This window comes from Onychostoma macrolepis, chromosome 21, assembly GCF_012432095.1.
Source record: "Onychostoma macrolepis isolate SWU-2019 chromosome 21, ASM1243209v1, whole genome shotgun sequence".
Classification (NCBI taxonomy): Eukaryota; Metazoa; Chordata; class Actinopteri; order Cypriniformes; family Cyprinidae; genus Onychostoma; species Onychostoma macrolepis.
The window spans coordinates 8770207-8783230 of NC_081175.1; the positions used below are offsets into that span (position 1 = coordinate 8770207).

General features: G+C 36.5%; 1 long non-coding RNA gene across 1 annotated transcript in view; it reads right to left on the bottom strand.

Moving 5' to 3' along the window:
* The window catches only part of LOC131528276 (uncharacterized), a 43973-nt gene extending 34217 nt beyond the window's left edge, over positions 1-9756 (bottom strand). The window contains exon 1 of the long non-coding RNA XR_009267838.1: positions 9343-9756. This is a non-coding gene — a long non-coding RNA (uncharacterized LOC131528276). The remainder of the gene's footprint in view (positions 1-9342) is intronic.
* Between the last annotated feature and the right edge of the window lie 3268 nt (positions 9757-13024).

Genomic DNA, 13024 nt, shown 5'->3' on the forward strand with positions numbered 1-13024 from the left:
CTATGTACTATTTCTAACCCAATCAAACTCATCTATCTCTCTCTCTCTCTCTATCTATCTATAATCTGACTTTATCTATCTATCTATCTATCTATCTATCTATCTATCTAAAGTCTATCTGTCTTTCTCTATCTATCTATCTATCTACAATCTGACTCTACCTATCTATCTATCTATCTATCTATCTATCTATCTATCTATCTATCTATCTATCTATATCTATCTATCTATCTATCTGTCTATCTATCTATCTATCTATCATCTATCTATCTATCTATCTATCTATCTATCTATCAATCTATGTCAGACTGTATTGCCTTAAGTTTGTAAAACTACTTTAAACTTCAAACTATTTCATACTGAAAACCATCAAACTTAAAACTTTTTTAAACTTCTTAAACTTTTAAAACTTTTTCAAACTTTCTGGTCCGGCTTTCTCAAGCCAACTTAAAGTTTGTCTCGACGAACTTTTTAATCTAGTTATTATTATTAAGTTGGCTTGAGAAAGCCAACTTACTGATATTGTACTTAAACTTCTTCTTATTATTATTATTCTTTTTCTGAGACTAAAATTTCTGACTGCTACTCCTCCTAGAGCTTTAACTCTACAAACTCCAAACTCAGCCCAAGTCTTGAGACTGATCTGACTTAGCGTGCTATATCTTTTCTAACTAATCCGACTTACGGTTTTCATAAAAATGAAGATTAAAAATCATAAAAAATCCCATAGACTTACATTGGCTCATCTGAACATTCCGTCAAACTCCAACTGTCAAAATTTAAATCTAAACACACTGAAGCCCATTAGACTCAATCAGACTTCCCTTCTATGTACTATTTCTAACCCATTCAAACTCATCTATCTCTCTATCTATCTATCTATCTATCTATCTATCTATCTATCAGACTTCCCTTCTATGTACTATTTCTAACCCAATCAAACTCATCTATCTCTCTATCTATCTATCTATCTCTCTATCAGACTTCCTTCTATGTACTATTTCTAACCCATTCAAACTCATCTATCTCTCTATCTGAGATCTATCTCACACACACACACACACACACACACACACACACACACACACACACACACACAGACACACACAGACACACAGACACACACAGACACACAGACACACAGACACACACAGACACACAGACACACACAAACAAACAAATAAACAAACATAGACCTTTCAATCATAAGACCTGTTTTCCTGTTTACCTGTGTCCTTTCAATATGACCCCAAAATTGAAAGAGTAATTGTAAAACAATTATAAATTTTAATCATACATATAATATATGTTTGTTTGTTTACTTCTCATCTATACATTAATGCTGTGTTTTGGGAGATATGAAGTACTTTTGTACCTGTTTACCACAAAAATCCTCAGCTACACCATTAGCTTGCATGTGAAATATTACATTTTATGAATAAATCTCTTAAATGATGATCTAAATTTAATTTAAACTGTTTCTGGATATTGATCTAGGTGTTAGGTGTACAATACTGCCATCTGGTGGTTAGAGAAAAACTTGGAAATCACAGATTTTGAAAGAATAGTGTAATGACCATATATATCCAGCAGAGGCCCATAGAGAGCCATTCATTTTTCTGGAAGTGGTCAGTTACTCTTCTCACATCTTTTCTGATATATATTTTTAATTATATATTGAAAAATTATAAAATACATTAAAACAGTATTTTTCCCAAAGGTTAGAATTTGTTTTGTTTGTTTCATGTATTTTGAAGTGCTCGCTTTTGCAATAATGCCACAAAAACTTTTTTTTTTACATAAATGTAAATAAAATCAAAACGAAGAAAAAAAAACTAAACTAAAACAACAACTGCAATAAGCAGATATGAATGGCGGTATGTGTGTAAGAGAGTGTGTGTGTACGTGAGTGAGTATGCTCGTTCCACATTGCATTTGTGCTCTAGTATCACGCTTTGATTTTGTTGTGTGGACATTTTCAGATTTATGCAGAATTTATTGATTTTATTTGCCAATTTCTATAAAAATGCGTGTGTGTGCGTCTTTTCTACATTGCATTTGTGATCTAGTACCAGACCTTCATTTCTGTGTGAAATTTTTTTCAGACCTATGCTGGATTTATTATTATTTTTTGACAAATTAAAAAAATATATAGAGATTTTCATTTTCATATTGACCCCAAAGACCATATTAGTAAAAAAAAAAAATTACATACCTTCAGAACAACGAATCAAGTCCTTTTTTATTTATTTTTATGTGAATACAGATAGAAAATGTTGAAAAGTCATAAAATCTTATTCCACTGAGATGAAGGGAAACATTTTTTAACTAAAGAAAGTTGATTGGGGTCATACTGACTATTTCTAATCCATTCAAACTCATCTATCTAATGTTTCTTATCTATCTATCTATAATCTGACTGTATCTATCTATCTATCTATCTATCTATCTATCTATCTATCTGTCTATCTATCTATCTATCTATCTATCTATCTATCTATCTATCTATCTATCTATCTATCTATAATCTGACTCTATCTATCTATCTATCTATCTATCTATCTATAATCTGACTCTATCTATAATCTACTCTATCTATCTATCTATCTATCTATCTATCTATAATCTGACTCTATCTATAATCTGACTCTATCTATCTATCTATCTATCTATCTATCTATCTATCTATCTATCTATCTATGTGTCAAACTTTAAGCTTTTAAACCTACTTTGAATTTCAAACTATTTCAGACTGAAACCCATCAAACTTAAAACTTTTAACATTTTTCAAACTTAAACTTTTTAAACTTTTTAAACTTTTTAAACTTTTTAAACTTTTTAAACTTTTTAAACTTTTTAAACTTTTTAAACTTTTTAAACTTTTCAAACTTTCTGGTCCGGCTTTCTCAAGCCAACTTAAAGTTTGTCTCGACAAACTTTCCTATCTAGTTATTAGTGGTGCTTGCCAAAGGCAAGGCATCACTATTATTCTCTTGCATACTTATTAGTGGTGCTTGCCAAAGGCAAGGCATCACTATTGTTCTCTTGCATACTTATTATTATTATTCTGCTTCTTCTTATTCTTCTTCTGGACAAAACTTGATTCGCTACTCCTCCTGCACCGTTTGTCACAGACCCATGAATGAGGTGTCAAATCGACCGGCTCATTGAGGAGATGTGGGCTATATCTTTTCTAAGCGATCGGACCTACGATGTTCACACAGCGGACGACAAAGCGGGCAAAAGTCCCATTGACTTACATTGGCGGAATGTTCGTGAATTTGAATCTCAACTGTCACTTTCTCACACACACACACACACACACGCAGGCCCTTAGAGCCCCTTCTCTCTCTGTCTCTGTAACTCACACACACTCATTTGACTCCTCTTTTAAGTAACCAATAAGTAATGACCTATGACCTTCATAGCCACACCCTAGCAACCACTTACAGCACCCTAGCAACCACCCCATAGACCTCCATTGAAAACAGATCAAAGGGATATCTTTGGATAAAAGTGTCATATAAACATGCAGGTTTTGCTCTTTTGACTCGTGATCGCAAACAGGACTTCCTCATGCATGCTACACATGCTAGCAGTGAATAGCTACATGCTAATAGTGATTAGCTAAGTGTTAAATCAGACTAAGAACATACGAATAACTCTATAAATCTACATAGTAATGATGTGTGACAACTACCAACCACTTAGCAACACGATAGTAACCTCCCAGTTATAAAGGTGTGCTATATGTTTTATAAGTAATTGAGTGTCGATGTTCATCTGATGGATGAAAAAATTTGGGCGAAAAAGTCCCATAGACTTAACATTGGCACAAAATTAGTGAGATTATATCTTTGGATCAGGAGGTCACAGAGACTTGGGGAGGGCTATTTTGACTCGGCCTATCAAGCAGCCAATAAGTACTGACATGACAACTTCATACCTATGCCCTAGCAACCACTTACAGCACCCTAGCAACCGTAAAGGACATTAACAAACAATTTTCCAGCACCAAAACATTGTAGAAACATGGCGTTGGGCTCAGTGGATTCAGACTGTCAAATAGTCTTTAAATATCATGCCATAAATTGTATAGTCACACCATAGCAACCATTAGAGTACCTTAGCAACTGAACAAACTCATGAATAAGCAATTTCTCAGCACCAGAAAGTGGTATAGATATCGTCGTGGCCTCTTTTGTTCGAGCTGAAAAACCAGTCTGTAAGTATCACCATGGTGACTGTGCAGATACACCCTAGCAACCACATACAGAACCCTAGCAACCGTTTAGCAACATAAAGAAGCCATATCTCAGCTCCACAACATCATACAGACATGGGAGTTGGCTCTCTACAATCATACTGAAGGCTATATTGACAGCCTAGTGCCGAGTTTTGCCACTGCAAGCACCACTCACATTTTCTTCAGGAAATGTACATTCTAGTTATTATTATTCTGCTTCTTCTTCTTATTCTTCTTCTGGACAAAACTTCGGTTCGCTACTCCTCCTGCACCGTTTGTCACAGACCCATGAATGAGGTGTCAAATCGACCGGCTCATTGAGGAGATGTGGGCTATATCTTTTCTAAGCGATCGGCCCTATGATGTTTGCACAGCGGACGAAAAAGCGGGCAAAAAAGTCCCATTGACTTACATTGGCGGAATGTTCGTGAATTTGAATCTCAACTGTCACTTTCTTACACACACACACACACACACACGCAGGCCCTTAGAGCCCCTTCTCTCTCTGTCTCTGTAACTCACACACTCATTTGACTCCTCTTTTAAGTAACCAATAAGTAATGACCTATGACCTTCATAGCCACACCCTAGCAACCACTTACAGCACCCTAGCAACCACCCTATAGACCTCCATTGAAAACAGATCAAAGGGATATCTTTGGATAAAAGTGTCATATAAACATGCAGGTTTTGCTCTTTTGACTCGTGATCGCAAACAGGACTTCCCTCATGCATGCTACACATGCTAGCAGTGAATAGCTACATGCTAATAGTGATTAGCTAAGTGTTAAATCAGACTAAGAACATACGAATAACTCTATAAATCTACATAGTAATTATGTGTGATAACTACCAACCGGTTAGCAATACGCTTAGTAACCTCCCAGTTATAAAGGTGTGCTATATGTTTTATAAGTAATTGAGTGTACGATGTTCATCTGATGGATGAAAAAATTTGGGCGAAAAAGTCCCATAGACTTAACATTGGCACAAAATTAGTGAGATTATATCTTTGGATCAGGAGGTCACAGAGACTTGGGGGAGGGCTATTTTGACTCGGCCTATCAAGCAGCCAATAAGTACTGACATGACAACTTCATACCTATGCCCTAGCAACCACTTACAGCACCCTAGCAACCGTAAAGGACATTAACAAACAATTTTCCAGCACCAAAACATTGTAGAAACATGGCGTTGGGCTCAGTGGATTCAGACTGTCAAATAGTCTTTAAATATCATGCCATAAATTGTATAGTCACACCATAGCAACCATTCAGAGTACCTTAGCAACTGAACAAACTCATGAATAAGCAATTTCTCAGCACCAGAAAGTGGTATAGATATCGTCGTGGCCTCTTTTGTTCGAGCTGAAAAACCAGTCTGTAAGTATCACCATGGTGACTGTGCAGATACACCCTAGCAACCACATAGAGAACCCTAGCAACCGTTTAGCAACATAAAGAAGCCATATCTCAGCTCCACAACATCATACAGACATGGGAGTTGGCTCTCTACAATCGCGCTGAAGGCTCTACTGATGGCCTAGTGCCGAGTTTTGCCAAAGTATATAAAAGTTATATGTAATAATGTCAATATGACCCCAAAATTGAAAGAGTAATTGTAAAACATTTATAAATTTTTAATCATACAAATAATATATATATATATATATATATATATATATATATATATTTTTTTTTTACTTCTCATCTATACATTAATGCCATGTTTTGGGAGATATGAAGTACTGTTTACCACAAAAACCCTCAGCTACACCATTAGCTTGCATGTGAAATATTACATTTTTATGAATAAATCTCTTAAATGATGATCTAAATTTAATTTAAACTGTTTCTGGATATTGATCTAGGTGTTAGGTGTACAATACTGCCATCTGGTGGTTAGAGAAAAACTTGTAGAAATCACAGATTTTGAAAGAATAGTGAAATGACCATATATATCCAGCAGAGGCCCATAGAGAGCCATTCATTTTTCTGGAAGTGGTCAACTGCTCCTCTCACAAATTTTCTGATATATATTTGGTAATTATATATTTAAACATTATAAAATACACAACTTTTATGATATATATTTTGTAATTATATATTTAAACATTATAAAATACATTAAAAACTGTATAAGTGCTCGCTTTTGCAATAATGCCACATAAATTTGCAGAAATGCCACACAAGTTGTCACTAAAACTTGATTGCAGGTACATATTTATTTCAATCTAAAAAGTAAAATAAACGTTTTTTTTTTTTTTTTTACATAAATGTAAATAAAATCTAAACGAAAAAAAAACTAAACTAAAAAACAACTGCAATAAGCAGATATGAATGGCGGGTATGTGTGTAAGAGAGTGTGTGTGTACGTACGTGAGTGAGTATGCTCGTTCCACATTGCATTTGTGCTCTTTAACAAATTAAAAAAATATATATATATAGATTTTTTCATATTTCCCATTCATTTTCAATTGGGGTCATATTGACCCCAAATACCATATTAGTAAAAAAAAAAATTACATACCTTTTTTTTTATGTGAATACAGATAGAAAATGTTGAAAAGTCACCAAATCTTATTCCACTGAGATGAAGGGAAACGTTTTTTAACTAAAGAAAGTTGATTGGGGTCATACTGACCCCAATACTATTTCTAATCCATTCAAACTCATCTATCTAATGTTTCTTATTTATCTATCTATAATCTGACTTTATCTATCTATCTATCTATCTATCTATCTAAAGTCTATCTGTCTTTCTGTCTATCTATCTATCTATCTATAATCTGACTATCTATCTAGCTATCTATGTATCAAACTTTAAGCTTTTAAAACTACTTTAAACTTCAAACTATTTCAGACTGAAACCCATCAAACTTAAAACTTTTAACATTTTTCAAACTTAAACTTTTTAAACTTCTTAAACTTTTTTAAAACTTTTAAAACTTTTCAAACTTTCTGGTCCGTCTTTCTCAAGCCAACTTAAAGTTTGTCTCGACGAACTTTTTTATTTAGTTATTATTATTCTTCTTAGACTAAATTTCTGAATGCATCTCCTCCTAGAGCTTTCAAGCTAGAATCACCAAACTCAGTCCAGCTGTTCAGACTGATCTCACTTAGTGTGCTATATCTTTTCTAACTGATTGGACTTATAGTTTTCATAAAACTGAAGATTAAAAATCATAAAATCCCATTGACTCACAATTACGGAATGTTCAAATGAGCCAAGACAATTCAAACTCCAACTGTCAAAATACAAATTTTAAACTCCCAGAATCCTTTGAGACTCAATCAAGCTTCCCTTCTATGTACTATTTCTAATCCATTCAAACTCATCTATCTAATATTTCTAATCTTTCTATCTATCCTAGCATATTGCTAGCATGATTAGCAAGTGACTAGCATGTTGCTAACATGTTTCTAACATGATTAGCATGTTACTAGCATGTCGCTAGTTATCTAGCGACATTCTAGCGACATGCTAGTCACTTGCTAGTCATGCTAGCACGATGCTAGTCACTTGTTAATCATGCAAGCAGCATGCTAGTCACATGCTAATCATGTTAGAAACATGCTAGCGACATGCTAGTCACTTGCTAGTCATGCTAGCAAAATGCATAGAAGCAACAAGCTAATCATGTTAGAAACATGCTAGCAAGATGCTAGTCACTTGCTAATCATGCTGGAAACATGCTAGTAACATGCTAATCATGTTAGAAACATGCTAACGACATGCTAGTCACTTGCTAGTCATGCTAGCACAATGCTAGTAACATGCTAATCAAGTTAGAAACATGCTAGTCACTTGCTAGTCATGCTAGCAAAATGCTAGTAACATGCTAATCAAGTTAGAAACATGCTAGTCACTTGCTAGTCATACTAGCAAAATGCTAGTAACATGCTAATCATGTTAGAAACATGCTAGCGACATGTTAGTGACTTGCTAGTCGTGCTAACAACATGCTAGTAACATGCTAATCATGTTAGAAACATGCTAGCAACATGCTAGTAACATGCTAATCAAGTTAGAAACATGCTAGCGACATGCTAGTCACTTGCTAGTCATGCTAGCAATATGCTAGTAACATGCTAATCATGTTAGAAACATGTTAGCGACATGCTAGTCACTTGCTAATCATGCTAGCAATATGCTAGCAACATGCTAATCATGCTAGCAACATCCTAGTCACTTGCTAATCATGCTAGTAACATGCTAATCATGCTATCAACCTTTTTCTGGTTTTTACCTTTTAAAAACTAGTAAATGAACACTTAACTAGCCTATTTCAAACTGAAAACCTTTAAACTTCAAGCTTTCACAACTGCTTTAAACATTCAGGTTAGGCTTTCTCAGGCCAACCTAAAGTTGGGCCAACCTAAAACTTTTTTATCTAGTTAAAAAATGATACAGTAAAACAACAAGAAAGTCGCCACAGTGGTACTTGGGGAGATGCAGAACAAGAATCTGGTGGAGTTTGTAGAAAACTATTTGATTTTATATTTTTTTATGAATTTTTAAAATATGTCTATATAGCAATGTAAATAGCATTTGTCATGACTTTGGTATGCAAATATAAAAAAAAAAATGATACAGTAAAGTAGCATGAAAATAGCCTCAGTGATACTTGGGGAGATGCAGAATAAGATGAACTTTGCAGAAAACAATTTGATTTTATATTTTTATGAATTTTTAAAAGATGTCTATATATAAATACCAATAAACAAGAAGTGCCTATAAAGTGTTTTTAATCAGCCTATTATTATCGATTAATTGACTGTGGTTTCAGTTTGATACGCGATCCGACTCACTCTTTAAAAAAAAAAAAAAAAGCTTCATGGCTATCACTACCACGCAACACCATGTAGACGCGCAAAACATTTTTTGACGTATTTTCTCCGAAGCGCAGATGGCATGACTGCAGTTTGACAAATCGCCAGCAAAACATTTACAGAGCTTTATTGTTATGACTTTTTCGAAGACACTAAACCATTTCTATAAAATAAATATTTAATTGAAACATGTCAATAACAAGTAAGAAACGTGTCAGGAACGTTTGTATGTAATATTTGTGTGATTTTAGGGACTAAACTTACCTGAAAGCAGTGAAAACCACAGCGAGAGATGGAGATTACTGCTTGCCAGTAGTTGTGTTGAAGCCCCGCTCCTGCAGAGCTCAACGCACACACATTTATACAAACAAACATCTAGTATTAAAACATTACATTAATAATTTACAGTCAGATTTAATAATTATTCAATAATGAATTTAAAACTAATTTTGTAGTTCAAAAAGCAACAGCAACAATAGCTCACCTATAGAGACTTATTCTTTCTGGCAGCCTGTAGAAGAGTGAATATATAATGAAAGTAGTGGTCCCCTGGAGTTGTCACTGGTGTTAACATTTAACAAAAATAATTTATTTTGAAATAAAAATCACACTGATGACATCACTTGACCCTCCTTCTTCCCATTTCCTGAAGATCTCTGAAGAAAGGCCCATGTTAAGTTCACTGTCTCTTTTCAGTTATCAGAAATTCTCATTTATCTCATGATTTCATATGAAGCTTTTAGGAATTGTAAAATACTAGAAAACAAATGGATTAAACTACTTAATTTAGTGAGTATACCATGATTGACAACATGTAGTTTGATATTTTTCACGAAAATTGTCACTGGTGTTACTGTCACTGGTGTTACCTTTTAAGGGTAACACTGGTAAAGATCAGTAACACCAGTGTCACAGAAAATTCTCAAATAAGATAGATCTCCGGGCCAGCAGCAGGCTCTAAAGTGGAGTCTGAGGGCTCCTGGACTGGAACAGGCTCTGAAGTGGACTCTGAGGGCTCCTGGACTGGAGCGGGTTCATGAGTGGATTCTGAGGTCTGGAGTGGGCTCTGGAGTGGACTCAAGGACTTGAGTGGGCTCCAGAGTCGGGTCCTCCCAGAGTCCTCCCAGAGTCCTCCCAGACTTGAGGCCACCAAAGTCGGGTCCTCCAGGACCACAGAACTTGAGACCACCAGAGTCGGGTCCTCCGGGACCACCAGACTTGAGGCCACCAAAGTCGGGTCCTCCAGGACCACTGGACTCGAGACCACCAGAGTCGGGTCCTCCAGGACCACCGGACTTGAGACCACTGGAAGGGACTTTGCTGCCCTCCTCCTTTTCAACCTCCACTTCTCGGTATTAGTCGGAAGGCCAGGGCTGGTGGGAAAATCCCTGTGGATGGGTTCAGAGTGACTTGGTGTTGCCCATGAACTTCGATGATGGAGATACTTCACGAAGCCCCAGAAGTCCAGGATCCTGAGTCCCTCCATCTCCCCCTGGGACAAAGAATCATCCAGGCAGGTATTTAGGAAATCCTTGAGAGCCTCATCATTATATCCCAGCCCTAACGCCAAATACCAGAATAACTGCGTGAAGCCTCCTATTTCACTTCCCTGCTGACGCAGAGACATCAGCTACTGAAGTCGAGCCATGCGCTCCTTCCCTAAAATACCCAGAACTACGTTTTTATAAGCTGTCGACCCCAAAAAATGTAGATTTCAGGGTGTTTCACGTTGGGCCATTCAGTTGTATCATTTCTCAAACAAAAGGTAAGGAAAAGGTGCACTGACATAGACCAATACATTTTTTTTTCTTTTATATATCTCCTCCTCTCAGGTTCACACAGGGTGGTGAAATAATCCTTTGACAGGGTTAAAAATAATGAATGGTTCCTGTCGCTGATTATGTTTCCCGCCAGTGGGCGCAGTTCTCAGAGTAATATGACACGTTGCGCTCTACTTTTGTGTCCTTAAATGCTCGTTTTTTGGGGTCACCAGCTTATAAAAACATAGTTGTTTTTTGGGGGTTTTTTTTAGCTTGTTTACTGTACACCTTGTCACACAGCAGCTTTTAGACATTGTTCTGTTTTTTGTTATAAGTCAGAAATGACAAGGAGGCAGCTTCCCGCAATACAAAGTCAATGGAGAGCGTTGGATTGCCCACCCCGTTGTGGGCGTGGCCTGAATACGCTCTGTCTCTATTCACCTTATTCCGCCCGTCCACTTTTAATACTTCGGTTTTCCGCATTTTGTTATCGGACTTCCGCTAAACTGAAACGGTACACCCTGGCAACTAGTTCAGTAGGTATAAGATTGTTTATAGCTAGCTATAACTGTGGCTAAATGACAAATAACGTTAATGCCGTAAATGTTTTAAATTGGGAGTACGGTGAAAACTTCTTGCGACGATCAGATGGTCTCATATTGTCCCATCCATCGTCACTGTTAACGTGGGTAGACGATATGAAGAAGTGGCCAGAGATAACCTATGGGGATATATTTAACTACTTCGTCCTGTCACAAAGAGTTGATGGAGCAGCAATGAAAAATGATAAAAGTACCGAGGCCTACCAAGGAAAGTGGGCCTACATAGTGGGAAAGTGGGTCGTGTACTGTTACACAGCGAGGGTGATTTCATCTTTTTAAAAGCAAATGTGCACCCCAGCCAGTTGAGCTGTCCAAACCACTCGGCGTGGTAGCTAGGTAGTAAGCAGGGATCAGTGGAGATTACTGGAAGTTCGTGCATCTCTGGTTTGGGAAGGTCATGTAGCCACGCAGCCTCGATATTTTGGAATGTAAGACTATCACACACATCATTATTATTTATTATTCATGATAATATCTTGCAACGATTGTGTTGTTAACATAAGTATGTTATAAATGTATAAACTTAATCACACTATAGAGACTGTGTCTGTTCCCTGGACTAGAAAATACAAAAATGCCCAAACCAAAGCAAGAGTAACAATTTAATTGATGTTCAACAAATAAAAAACAGATATAATACAGATAAACAAATGATAAAGCTTGGCTTATTGAATATTAGATCCCTTTCTACAAAAGCACTTTTTGTAAATGATATGATCACTGACCATAAACTAGATGTGCTCTGTTTGACAGAAACCTGGCTAAAACCAGACGATTACATTACTTTAAACGAGTCTACCCCCCAAGATTACTTTTGCAAACATGAGCCGCATCCAAAAGGTAAAGGGGGAGATGTTGCTACAATTTATAGCAATATCTAGATTTAATACTGTTGCATGGAATTGATGTCAGTGGCATTGAAATTTTGCAGCAGAGCGATGATATCTCAGATCATTATCTAGTTTCGTGTATATTCCATATAGTTAAAGCTGTAAAGCCAACTCCTTGTTACAAATATGGTAGAACCATCACCTCGACCACAAAAGACAGCATAAATAATCTTCCTGACTTATCTCAGTTCCTCAGCATATCCAATAGCTCAGAACACCGTGTGTGTGCACCGTGACAGAAGACCAGACCTACAACGTAAGCGACGCCCCTTCACCTTCACCTCCTCTAGTCGTGGCCACGGAGGCCAGTCCCTCCTGTCGTGAAAGTGGAGGCAGTTGCTGTGGGACCCTGTGAGGGCCCCTGACTCCTTGTCATGCCCAGAAGAAATTCTGGACCAACTGGACCAATAATTAACACCTGTTTTTTTTTCAGAATTTAGCAGTAAGAAATTGCTAGTCATCCAGTTTTTGATATCAACTATACATTCCATTTGTTTTGAAAACTGGTATGTTTCATCGGGTCGTGAAGAAATATAGAGCTGGGTATCATCAGCATAACAGTGAAAGCTAACACCATGTTTCCTAATGATATCTCCCAAGGGTAACATGTAAAGTGTGAAAAGTAAGGGGCCTAGTACTGAGCCTTGAGGTACTCCATACTGCACTTGTGATTGGTATGATACTTCTTCATTTA